At 31.2% G+C, this 10,000-nt stretch overlaps 5 non-coding genes across 5 annotated transcripts in view; all 5 read left to right on the forward strand.

Annotated features, from left to right (window-relative positions):
* The first annotated feature begins 544 nt into the window (after positions 1 to 544).
* LOC145847201 (5S ribosomal RNA) lies at positions 545 to 663 on the forward strand. The gene has a single exon (XR_014371134.1). It is a non-coding gene; the product is annotated as a 5S ribosomal RNA (ribosomal RNA).
* A 2,949-nt stretch (positions 664 to 3,612) lies between these two features.
* Positions 3,613 to 3,731, forward strand: LOC145847212 (5S ribosomal RNA). The gene has a single exon (XR_014371146.1). It is a non-coding gene; the product is annotated as a 5S ribosomal RNA (ribosomal RNA).
* Positions 3,732 to 7,498: 3,767 nt separating this feature from the next.
* LOC145847213 (small subunit ribosomal RNA) lies at positions 7,499 to 9,306 on the forward strand. The gene has a single exon (XR_014371147.1). It is a non-coding gene; the product is annotated as a small subunit ribosomal RNA (ribosomal RNA).
* A 182-nt stretch (positions 9,307 to 9,488) lies between these two features.
* On the forward strand, positions 9,489 to 9,641 carry LOC145847203 (5.8S ribosomal RNA). Its single transcript, XR_014371136.1, has one exon. It is a non-coding gene; the product is annotated as a 5.8S ribosomal RNA (ribosomal RNA).
* Positions 9,642 to 9,863: 222 nt separating this feature from the next.
* LOC145847216 (large subunit ribosomal RNA) overlaps positions 9,864 to 10,000 on the forward strand; it is a 3,631-nt gene continuing 3,494 nt past the window's right edge. Inside the window, exon 1 of the ribosomal RNA XR_014371150.1 lies at positions 9,864 to 10,000. This exon is cut by the window's right edge and continues 3,494 nt beyond it. This is a non-coding gene — a ribosomal RNA (large subunit ribosomal RNA).

Raw genomic sequence — 10,000 nt, forward strand, 5'->3', positions numbered from 1 at the left:
TTAAATTAAACGTCAAATATTTTATTACCTTAAATTAAGTTATATTTATTGTATAATCTATAATTATATAATTATAAGTTATATAATTATAAGTTATAAATTATTTAATCGTAAAATCTGATGTAGTATGAGATATTCTTTAGAAAACTCTAACTAACTATAAATATTCTTGAAGTAAAACAATACCATCTATAAATAGAACAATGAGAAATAGTAAAACAAACTAACACAACATGTTACCGAAATGTTTATTTTAACAATATTTCTTATTTATTTTAATCACTTAATAAACTTTACTTCTAATTATCATATTATTAAATATAGAATATAGTTAACAATCTTTTAAACAAAGTCTTTAATAAAGTTACAGGGAGTAATTGTAATTAAAACACCAAAAAAAAAAGGTTTTAATAAAAAAAATACTTACATCAAATTAAATTTTATAAGGATTAATTTTAAAATATCAAATCGATTGTAAATTAAGTGCAAATAGGTTTTTTAAACAAACCGAAGGGTTTATAAAGGCTTGTAAACGCTCTCAAACGCCTACGACCATACCACACTGAGCACACCCCATCTCGTCCGATCTGGGAAGTTAAGCAGTGTCGGGCGTGGTTAGTACTTAGATGGGTGACCGCTTGGGAATACCACGTGCCGTAGGCTTTTGCTTTTTGAATTCATCTTTTTTGTACTATTTTTCTTTCTGACTTGTTTACACTTATTACTCGTTTATTTAAATTTCTTTAACGCTTAAAAGAAAAGAAAATTCTAGTTATTAGCAAACAAAAACCAAAAGCCAATCAGATAACGTTATTTGCTGTTTAAACCAATTAGAGCGCTAAAAAAGTGGTTTGACCAGTTTGAGATATCGAAAAAATAATAGCACCATCTTGTAGAGTACAATTTTCTGAGTAAAAATTAATACAATTGGTCTTTTATACTAAAACTTAAAAGTCTTTTTGTCCACAAACAAATAAAAGCGTGGCTACTTGAAAAATCAAACGAAAATAAATTTTGCACTTATGTATTGTGAGTCATAATAAGTTATTTACTGTTACCAACAGATACTAGCAAAAGCTATTTAAAGTTTTGTATTAACTTAATATATTTGTAATTACTTTTACTTAATAGAAACTATTGAATTACGTTTACTTAGTTTACTTTTGTATGTGTATTAAATATACAGCAATTTTGTTTGAACTTAAATAAGGACTGTTAAACTATTAAAAGAAAACTATCAAAGTTTACTAACTCAAAAGCTAAATCTTAGTTTTATTGTTATAAACATTTATGTTGTAATTTACTAATAACTAAATGAGTTTATTTTAAACAAAAAGAATTAAATAATGTTATGTTATGTCAAGCCTATTATATGAGGTATATAGGTATATAAGGTATACAAGCTTATTTTTGAAAGTTATAATAATAAAAATAAAAATAAATATTTAGTTGGTAAAGTTTGTATGTTTTAATATGCTTTGAAATATCAATATTAGAGTTAGTATAGTAGTTTTTTTTTAAGTAAAATAAATATAAATATTTAGTTGCTAATAATAAACTAAAATACCAATTTTGTAGTTATTACAAAAAAAAACTTATTAAATTACTTGAAGTTCACTGTAGTTGAAATATTATACAAAAGCTTCACAATTATAAACTTTGAATAACTTTACTTCATAACTATATTCATGTTTGCAAATTTAAATTAGTGTTTTGTGTATTGGCTTTATGAATATTTTATTTTAGTAACTGTTAGTTTTATACTTTAATAAAAGAAATATGGTTAAAAAGTAAGTTAAAAATGAAAGAAGCATAAAAAACACACTAATTAACTGCTTATTCAATAGTTTGATTATTTAATTATTTTTCTGTTATATAGTTTAATTGTATTGTATAAAAAATACAGAGGTTTAAAGTAAGTTTGAATAAAAATAAAACAAAACATATAAAATAAGCATTAGTTAAAATACATAGTTTTTTTTCTAAGAAAATTTAATTCTTTAATAATAAGTAGTAATTTAAATAAAAAATAATACAAATAAAGTTATACAATATATATACAATAGTTTGTCAAACTAGGCAAACACTACTAGGCAAAAAACAAACTAGACAAAAAACCTACAAAGTAGGCCACCACTACAATCCAATGTTCCAACTGGAAATTCAATGAGATCGTTACTGTACTTGTGATGAACGTTGATAATCCCCAAGATTGTAAGTCGAAGGCCTTACCCAACCTAACCAGCGCACTGGTTTTCTTACAACTGGATTAATCAACATTTAATATTGAATATAATCATTATTGATAGATAGAGGAATGTTGACAATCAACAACAGATTGTAGGTCAAAGGCATTACTCGACCCAAGTACCCACAACCTAGATTGAACAACATTTATTAGATAGATTTGTTTATTGATAGATAGAGGAATATTGTCAATCCACAACAGATTGTAGGTCAAAGGCATTACTCGACCCAAGTACCCACAACCTAGATTGAACAACATTTATTAGATAGATTTGTTTATTGATAGATAGAGGAATATTGTCAATCCACAACAGATTGTAAGTCAAAGGCATTACTCGACCCAAGTACCCACAACCTAGATTGAACAACATTTGTTAGATAGATTAGTTAGATAGATAAATAGTACAGTATAATCTCAAAGAATTTGAAGCCCGAACATTGAACGATAGTGGTGTTACGTGACGCTGGCGGGATTCGATCTAACAACCTTCTGCTTATGAGTTAGCTGATAAGACCACTGACCTACCGCGCCACGACAAAGATAAAGAAATATTTTGCTATATAAATAGGTTGATTTTTATAATTTTGTTATACAGTGTCAATTACAGTGAACTTCAAGTAAGATATACAACAGTATATATATTTCCGAGTCTGACTCTATTATTAACAAGATTTTTTAGGAGTAATATCTGTTTAGTTCTTTAATATATCTTTAAATTAATAATATTTTTTAAGGTGTTTAAAACTTTTAGAAGCTGTATGTAATGTCTTTTAGTTTAATAGTTCTTTTAAATTAGTAAAAAAAAATAAACATGGTTGAGTTATCAAATTAAACAAAATAGAACGTCAAGTATTTAATTACTAAAATTAATTTAATTAAAAAAAAATCTCAGGTAATCTAAAATGTCAGGAATTATTTAAAAATAAATATAAATTTAAAACTTATTATATTGAAAAGATTGATGAATAATACTCTTGAATGTATGCAATGTTTGTATTTGTAATGCAATAACATAAATGGATAGATCAATGACAAATTGTAAAATAAACTTAACATAATGTATTATTTTATTCTACGAACTTTATTTATTTAATTTAATAATTCAATAAACTTTACTTCTACTTGTTCTGGTCTTAGGTAATTTATAGATAACAATTATTTAAACAAACACTTTTGTACAGTTACAATACAGTTTTAGTACAGTTCGGGAGTAACTGTTGATAAAAAAAATTAAAAAAAAGGTTATATTAGGTTAAAATTTTATAAGGAATAATTTTAAAATATCAAATTGATTGTAAATCAAATGCAAATATGTTTTTTAAACAAACCGAAGGGTTTATAAAGGCTTGTAAACGCTTTCAAACGCCTACGACCATACCACACTGAGCACACCCCATCTCGTCCGATCTGGGAAGTTAAGCAGTGTCGGGCGTGGTTAGTACTTAGATGGGTGACCGCTTGGGAATACCACGTGCCGTAGGCTTTTGCTTTTTGACTTCATCTTTTTTGGATTATTTTTCTTTCTGACCTATTTATACTTATTACTCGTTTATTTACATTTCTTTAACGCTTAAAAGAAAAGAAAAATCTAGTTATTAGCAAATAAAAACCTATGCCAATCAGATAACGTTATTTGCTGTTTAAACCAATTAGAGCGCTAAAAAAGTGGTTTGACCAGTTTGAGATATCGAAAAAATAATGGCACCATCTTGTAGAGTACAATTTTCTGAGTTAAAATTAATACAATTATATCTTTTATACTAAAACTTAAAAGTCTTTTTGTCCACAAACAAGTAAAAGCGTGGCTACTTGAAAAATCAAACGAAAATAAATTTTGCAATTTTGTATTGTGAGTCATAATAAGTTATTTACTGTTACCAACAGATACTAGCAAAGTCTTTTTAATGTTCTATGTTAATTAAATGTATTCGTAATTAGTTTAAATTTATAGAGTTTATTTGATTTACTTTATTATGTGTATTGAATGTGATATAACTAGGCTTAAACTAAACTGAAACAAAACAATAAAGTAGAGTACTTGAATGGAACCAACACAATTTACAAAACAATTGTATACTATATTTAAATGTAAATATGCAATTATTATTATAAGTTTATAAGTTCACTTTAATTTAATGTATTTTGTAAATTAGTTTTATTTAATAGATAGTAGTGAATTACTTTATTTAATTCACTTTAGTATGTGTTGTATAACTTTATTTAAACCAGAAGCAAAAACGGGATTATACTTTCAATAAACTACACAATTTGCAAACCAGTTGTGTATTAAATAAAAAGCTATTCTGAATAGTGAATATGCAATTATTATTATAAGTTCACAGTTTACAATTTAGTTATTATTTTGTTCATATTTGCATATCTAATTTATGAAAAGTTAGTGTTATGTGTATTGTGTTATGTTATAATTTTAATCTTTATTTGTAGAACTGTTAGTTTTATATTTTAAAGAAGCATGTTTAAATAAATATGTTTAACAAGTAACAAGTTTTTAAAAATGCAAGAAATATGACATATATATTGAACTATTTATTTTTATTCTAGCTATTTGCTTAGTGTGATTATATTATTTTGTTGTTTGTTTTATAGTTTATCGTATTGTGTTTAAATATATATAACAAATACAGAGGTTTAAAAGTAAGTTTAAATGAAAATAAAATAAGACATATAGTTGAAATATAAGTTTAAAAAAATAGTTCATTTTTATTTTTATTTGTTTGTTTGTTTATTATATAATCGCGACATTTTATTTAATACTTTTAAGCATATTAAACATAATAATAGGTATAGTTATAGGAAAAATTCAATTAGTTTCTAATGTAATAAAATAGTTTATTTCCACAAATAAAATACCTGAAAAATCAAATGAAAAATAAATTTCGCACTCTTGTATTGTGAGTCATAATAGGTTATTTACTGTTACCAACAGATACTAGCAATGTTAATTCAATGTATTTGTACTTAGTTTTATTTAAATGACAGTATTGATGGTTACGTTTATTAAATATGTTTATTTAATGTTATGTAACTTAAGTAAAACCAGAAGCAAATAAGGAGACTACTTTCAATTAAGTACACAATTTACATATCAATTGTATACTAAATATTTAGTTGTTTTGATAGTTATTTTAAAGTTATTACATTATACAAATGTATTTTGTAAACTAATTCTATTTAGTTACTTTATTTAACTTACTATAGTATGTGTTATATAACTTTGATTAAACCAGAAGCAAAAAGGGAGACTACTTTATAATTAAATAAAAAATATATTATTTATTTTATGGTTATTCTTGATAGTTATTATGCTATCAGCTTAGTTGCTTATTCAATAAAAAGGTAAGTTAAAAGAAAGTTATAAAAAAATACATTAGATTTATTGCAAATTTGTTTGAATTGTTTATAAAAAGTTTTTATTTATTGCTATAATTATATTTCAATCGTGTTGGGTTTCAAAATACATGTTTCAAATAATGTTTTACAAGTATTTATCAGTTATTTAGTTTTCTTTTTATAGTTTAGCCGTATTGTTTTATTTAATTGTTTGCTTATTATATTTATCGCCATGTGCTTAAAAGAATAGAAAAAATACAAAGGTTTAAAAAGTAAGTTTTAAATAAAAATAAAATGAAACATATAAAATAAGTTTATGATTTTTTTATTATTATTATTACTTTTATTTAATTGTTTGCTTATTATATTTATCGCGATGTGCTTAAAAGAATAGAACAAATACAAAGGTTTAAAATGTAAGTTTTAAATAAAATAAAATGAAACATACAAAATAAGCTTATGATTTTTTATTATTATTTCATTGTTTGTTTATTATATCTATCGCGATGTGCTTAAAAAATAAAACAACTATAAAGGTTTAAAAAGTAAGTTTAAATAAAGATAAAATGAAACATATAAAATAAGCTTATGTTTGATTTTTTTATTTTACTTTTATTAAATTGTTTGCTTATTATATTTATCGCGATGTGCTTAAAAGAATAGAACAAATACAAAGGTTTAAATTGTAAGATTTAAATAAAATAAAATGAAACATACAAAATAAGCTTATGATTTATTATTATTATTATTATTATTATTATTATTATTATTATTATTTTTATTTCATTGTTTGTTTATTATATCTATCGCGATGTGCTTAAAAAATAAAACAACTATAAAGGTTTAAAAAGTAAGTTTAAATAAAGATAAAATGTAACATATAAAATAAGCTTATGTTTGATTTTTTTATTTTATTTTCATTTAATTGTTTGTTTATTATATTTATCGCAATCTGCTTAAAAAAATAAAACGAGTATTAAGGTTTGAAAAGTAAGTTTAAATAAAAATAAAATAAAACATATAAAATAAGCTTATGTTTTTTTTTTTTTTTTTTTTTATTATTATTATTTTTATTCAATTTTTTGTTTATTATATTTATCGCAATGTGCTTAAAACAATAAAACAAATATAAAGATTTAAAAAGTACGCTTAAATAAAAAATAATACAAATAAAGTTTATTTATAATAAATATATATATTTAAAACATTAAAAAAAGTAGTTTATACATATTTTTTTTTATTTATTTCTTTTAAACATATTAAATAAAGTATAAAAACATTTAAACGTAGCATAAATAAGCTTAAAACATTAAAATAATTGAAAAGAAACAAAGAAATTGCAAAAAATCGGAAAAAATCGGCAAAAAAAGTTCAACAGCAACATTTGAGCATCATACACGTATGCATTACTTTACACTAGTGAGAGAGACGTGTTTGTGCGTTCGGTCGACTTGACGAGAAAGCGGGCTTAAAGCATTACTGTTTAGCACCCGAGGCGCGGCTATTGCAGCGGCGGCGAACGTGCTATGTAAACGCATTGGAGCAGCGTATGAAAAACTACAAGCGTCCAGCGGCGGTAGGCTTATAGCTTTGCGAAGTCGTCGAGACGAGTAGCCGACGCAGGCAGGCACGGCTCGAGGCGGGTAACTGCAGCAGACAGATGGCGTGTTGCTGCTGACGAGTTAACCGGCAGAAGGCAAACGGTTGGTCGGGAGAAAGAACAGTCAGTTGTATAGCTGCATGCTGCAGTCGACGCGGGCTGGCGCTTTAAACAGCAAAAGGCCGGCGCCGACTTTCAGTAACGTTCGCAAGGCTTTTAAGCCGAGTGATAGAAAAGGTCTGTATTTATACAGTTGAAAACGCTCAGTCGAGCAACGGGTTTAAACGCCCTCGGATAGTTATCTGGTTGATCCTGCCAGTAGTCATATGCTTGTCTCAAAGATTAAGCCATGCAAGTGTAAGTACGAGCTCACGTACAGTGAAACTGCGAATGGCTCATTAAATCAGTTATGGTTCATTTGATTGTACGCTTTTACATGGATAACTGTGGCAATTCTAGAGCTAATACATGCGTAAAGCGCCGAACTGACGTGAGGCGCGCATTTATCAGACCAAAACTAACCGGCTTTCGGGTCGTTACAATGGTGACTCTGGATAAGCTTGCGGATCGCACGGCCTAGTGCTGGCGACATCTCATTAAAGCAACTGCCCTATCAACTATCGTCGGTACGGTATCGGCCTACCGAGGTTGTAACGGGTGACGGAGAATCAGGGTTCGATTCCGGAGAGGGAGCCTGAGAAACGGCTACCACATCCAAGGAAGGCAGCAGGCGCGCAAATTACCCATTCCCGGCTCGGGGAGGTAGTGACGAAAAATAACAATGCAGACCTCGTACGAGGTCCTGCAATTGGAATGAGTACACTTTAAACTTTTTAACGAGTATCCATTGGAGGGCAAGTCTGGTGCCAGCAGCCGCGGTAATTCCAGCTCCAAAAGTGTATATTTAAGTTGTTGCGGTTGAAAAGCTCGTAGTTGGATATAGGGACGGCGAGGTTGGTCGGTCGAAAGGCTAGCACTGGCCTCGTTGTTCTTGTTGGTCGGTGCCTTCGCGGTGCTCTTAACTGAGTGTTGCGGTGGTCCGGCAAGTTTACCTTGAAAAAATTAGAGTGTTCAAAGCAGGCTTTACGCTTGTATAATGTTGCATGGAATAATGGAATAGGACCTCGGTTCTATTTTGTTGGTTTTCGGAGCACGAGGTAATGATTAATAGGAACGGACGGGGGCATCCGTACTGTGCCGTTAGAGGTGAAATTCTTGGATCGGCGCAAGACGAACGACTGCGAAAGCATTTGCCAAGAATGTTTTCTTTAATCAAGAGCGAAAGTCAGAGGTTCGAAGACGATCAGATACCGTCCTAGTTCTGACCTTAAACGATGCCGACTAGCGATCGGGCAGTGTCGAACTTAAGAACTGTCCGGCAGCTTCCGGGAAACCAAAGTCTTTGGGTTCCGGGGGAAGTATGGTTGCAAAGCTGAAACTTAAAGGAATTGACGGAAGGGCACCACCAGGAGTGGAGCCTGCGGCTTAATTTGACTCAACACGGGAAATCTCACCCGGCCCGGACACAGCGAGGATTGACAGATTGAGAGCTCTTTCTTGATTCTGTGGGTGGTGGTGCATGGCCGTTCTTAGTTGGTGGAGCGATTTGTCTGGTTAATTCCGATAACGAACGAGACTCTTACTTGCTAAATAGCTGCTCGACCCATTGGGTCGGAGACAACTTCTTAGAGGGACTAGTGGCGTTTAGCCACACGAGATTGAGCAATAACAGGTCTGTGATGCCCTTAGATGTTCGGGGCCGCACGCGCGCTACACTGACCGGATCATCGTGTGTTCCCTAGGCCGAAAGGTCCGGGTAATCCGTTGAACCCCGGTCGTGCTAGGGATAGGGACTTGCAATTGTTTCCCTTGAACGAGGAATTCCCAGTAAGCGCGAGTCATTAGCTTGCGTTGATTACGTCCCTGCCCTTTGTACACACCGCCCGTCGCTACTACCGATTGAATGGTTTAGTGAGGTCCTCCGATTGAGCCTGGTACGTGCGGCAACGCACTCGCCGGTGTTCGAAAAGACGATCGAACTTGATCATTTAGAGGAAGTAAAAGTCGTAACAAGGTTTCCGTAGGTGAACCTGCGGAAGGATCATTAACGAATCGAAATTTGATTTCAAGCGACGTCTCTTCTTCGAAGGGACCGAGCCCTGTAACTGTTATAGTTCGGTCGCGTTGCTTCCTGACAGCGGGAGTAATAATTCAGCACGCAAGTGCTGGCGCGGCCGCTTCTTTTTGAACACGATTTTTTGGTTGCATTGAGATTGATTAACACGAGAGATCTCTTAGCGGTGGATCACTCGGCTCGAGCGTCGATGAAGGACGGAGCTAGCTCCGAGAAGTAATGTGAATTGCAGGACACATTGAGCATCGATATTCTGAACGCGTATTGCGGCCTCGGGTAATCCTGGGGCCACGTCCGTCTCAGGGTCTTTAACACACCGATCCTTTCATTAGTTTGAAAGTGCCTGCGACTCGTTTCTTAATTAAGGAGCGTGTCGTCAAAGACAGCTGGTCTGGCGATTTCACAGCTGAAGCGTGAGCAGCCTGCTGGCCTCGGGTGAGGTAGCAACGACGGTAGGTGCTCGAGAATAAGTTAAGTGACTTCAAAAGGCCGACGTACAAAGCGCATGTACTTTTATAGTACATCACTTTTGACCTGAGATCGGGCGGGACGACCCGCTGAACTTAAGCATATCACTAAGCGGAGGAAAAGAAACTAACAAGGATTCCCCTAGTAACGGCGAGTGAAGCGGGATAAGCCCAGCGCTAAATCCGAGCCTTTTTGGAGG

This window comes from Thalia democratica, unplaced genomic scaffold, assembly GCF_965202585.1.
Source record: "Thalia democratica unplaced genomic scaffold, ktThaDemo2.hap1.1 HAP1_SCAFFOLD_841, whole genome shotgun sequence".
Lineage (NCBI taxonomy): Eukaryota > Metazoa > Chordata > Thaliacea > Salpida > Salpidae > Thalia > Thalia democratica.